This window comes from Sapajus apella, unplaced genomic scaffold, assembly GCF_009761245.1.
Source record: "Sapajus apella isolate SASKATOON/1434 unplaced genomic scaffold, GSC_monkey_1.0 scaffold20, whole genome shotgun sequence".
Classification (NCBI taxonomy): Eukaryota; Metazoa; Chordata; class Mammalia; order Primates; family Cebidae; genus Sapajus; species Sapajus apella.
This window is the reverse complement of record NW_022436960.1, coordinates 1,725,134-1,728,295: the sequence shown is the minus strand read 5'-3', so window position 1 is coordinate 1,728,295 and position 3,162 is coordinate 1,725,134. Positions and strand designations below refer to the sequence as shown.

General features: G+C 47.8%; 1 non-coding gene across 1 annotated transcript; it reads right to left on the bottom strand.

Annotated features, from left to right (window-relative positions):
• Positions 1–2,176: 2,176 nt before the first annotated feature.
• Positions 2,177–2,340, bottom strand: LOC116558113. Its single transcript, XR_004271845.1, has one exon. It is a non-coding gene; the product is annotated as a U1 spliceosomal RNA (small nuclear RNA).
• Between the last annotated feature and the right edge of the window lie 822 nt (positions 2,341–3,162).

Genomic DNA, 3,162 nt, shown 5'->3' with positions numbered 1-3,162 from the left:
AACAGGACAGGACACAGTGACAACAGGACACAGGGATGACAGGACACAAGACACAGTGACAATGGACACAGGACACAAGGACAACGGGACATAGGACACAGTGGATTGCAGGGGCTGCCCATGAAACTGGCAGCTCAGAAGAACCCTCAGTGATGACAAAGGACCCAGCAGGCCCCTGACAGAGCTCCTGATGGCCAAGGCTGGGACAATCGGAGCCACAAAATAAGCAGCAGTACTGGGTTATGACCCAAAGCAGAGAGCCAATGTCCACGGGTCTGTAGGGATACAGATAAATGACTGGGTGAACAGCGGAAGAGGGGAGAAGAGGTGAACCTCCGCAGAAGAATCCCACCTAAGGTACGGAGAAACACCTCCCTCAAGGAGGTGCAGCAGAACTCCGGGCTCCTGGAGCCTGCGCTGCACTGACAGAGGCGCCCTGAGAGGACAGCATGGTGGGGTGGGGCAGGGGGAGGACCTCCTCGTTTTTTCGTTTTGTCTGGGGAAACCCGATACACATGATCTCCGTAGGTGGTCACGGCCAGCATCAACAGGGATAAGTGGCATTGATGGACAGACCCTTGGCCTCCTATAACCCCCATCTAACCGTGAGAACGTCAGGCAAATCCCCCCCTGTGGGACGTCTTACAAAGCACTCGGCCACTTATCCTCAAAACTGTCACGTTACAACTGTCACCGTCGAGAGAAGCCTAAGGAGGCCTGTCGCCTGAATGTCACGTGGGGTCTGAGTGGAGTCGTAGAACAGGAAGAGAACGTTAGGGAAAAGGTAGGGGATCTGAATGAAGTGTGGACTTGAGGTGTCAATAACGGTGCCGCAATGGTGACAAATGCACCATATGCGGTAAGATCCTCATAATAAGGGAAATCACGTCAGGTGCACAGGAACCCTCTGTACTCGCTTCACAATAATTCTGTGGCTGCAAAGCTGTCCTAAAAGAAAAGGTTTATTTAAAAGTATCAATTTAAAAAAAAAAAAAAGAGGGGGCCAATTGGGGCCAAAAAGGAATGGTGGATACTCAAGAAACCTGTATCTACTAAAATTCACACCAAAATACATTCTGAATTCCAGATGGATGTGAGATCCAAACATACGTATTTTTAGGCCACACGCAGTGGCTCATGCCTCTAATCCCAGCACCTTGAGAGGCTGAGGCCGGTGGATGGCTTGAGCCCAGGAATTTGGGACCAGCCTAGGCAACAAGATAAAACCCTGTCTCTACCGAAAAATAAATAAATAATCATTAGCCAGGCATGCTGGTGTGCACCTGTTGTCCCAGCTACTTGGGAGGCTGAGGTGGGAGGACCACTTGAGCCTGGGAGGTGGAGGTTGCAGTGAGCTGAGATCACACCACTGCACTCCAGCCTGGGTGACAGAGCTAAACCCTGACCCTGTTTCTTTCTCTCTGTGGCTCTCTCTCTCTCCCTGTCTCCATAAATATAAATATGGAGCGTTCTGCCACTTATCCACAAAACCGTCACGTTCAAACTGTCATCTTGAGAGAAGCCTATGGAGGCATGTCACCTGAATGGCATGTGGGATCCTGAGTGAAATCGTGGAGCAGGGAGAGGACATTAGGGAAAAACTAAGGGGATCTGAATAACGTGTGGACTTAAGGTGTCAATAACAGTGCGGTAACGGTGACAAATGCACCATATGTACCAACCTTATAGATATATATGGAGATATATATATCAGACATATATAATATGTATACGTTATTTTTTTGATGAAACCCTGAAGTTTTCGAGGCAGGGAAATAGAGTCTGGAGGCAGGGAACAGAAGGCCGATTCACACGTCAGCTACCACAGGAAACATCCTCTCCTCAGGGCATACGCCTTAAATGACTTTGTAACTTTACTTCATCCTCTCCATTTACATCAAGCATACCCCAAGTAACAAATGGGATCCTCTAGGGGTATTTATAGCCCCAAAAATTCTGTCACGGGGCCTTGAGCCCCTATGCTCAGGCCCGCCCCCATACTGTGGAGTGAACTTTCATTTTCCGTAAATCTCTTCTTTCCTTCCCTGCTTTGCTTGTGCGTTTTGTCCACTTCTTTGTTCAGCACATCAAGAACCTGGACACCTTCTACCGGTAATAAAGTTACTAAAAAGAAGACGGAGGTAAACACTTATGTGATCTTTTTTTTTTTAATAACCAGGGGAAAGCGCAAACGCAGTTCCCCACTACCACAAATTATGCAGTCGAGTTTCCCACATTTGGGGAAATCGCGGGGGTCAGCACATCCCGAGTGCAACGGATAAGCCTCGCCCTGGGAAAACCACCTTTGTGATCATGGTATCTGCCCTGCCAGGTATATGATCTTACAATAAAGAAGCTGGCTGGCCACGGTGGCTCACGCCTGTAATCCCAACACTTGGGGAGGCTCAGGCAGGAGGCTCACTTGAGTCCCAGAGTTTGAGACCAGCCTGTCTCTACAAAAATAAAATAAAAATAAGTTCTTTCTACATATCACTCCAAAGACAAAAACCACAAAAGATAGCTTTAACTACATAAAATATAATACTATATATATGGCCAATAAGAAAAAATAATATGGGCCGGACATGGTGTCTCACGCCTGTAATGCCAGCACTTTAGGAAGCTGAGGCGGGCAGATCACCTGAGGTCGGGAGTTCAAGACTAGCCTGACCAACATGGAGAAACCCCGTCTCTACTAAAAATACAAAATTAGCCAGGCCTGGTGGGGCATACCTGTAATCCCAGCTACTCAGGAGGCTGAGGCAGGAGAATCGCTTGAACCCAGGAGGCGGAGGTTGCGGTGAGTCGAGATGGCACCAGTGCACTCCAGCCAGGGCAACAAGAGCAAAACTGCATCTCTAAAGAAAGAAAAAATAATATGGACACTAATAAAAATAGCAAATAATGACCTGATACTCACTGTATTCCAGGCCCTGTTATAAGCACTTTATTAACTCATCTAATTTCCACAACAAACCTCCAAGGTACTACGAAGCCTCTGGTAGGTGAAGAAACGCACCCAACGTTAGCGTTAGGAAGCGGTGCGGCAGAGTGGCTACGCCTGTGCCCAGAACCACAAAAGTAACAGGCACACAGAGACTGGGGGGTGTGAGAACATTTTGTAAACCATATCCGAAAAGCAAAGATGATATCTTTATGACG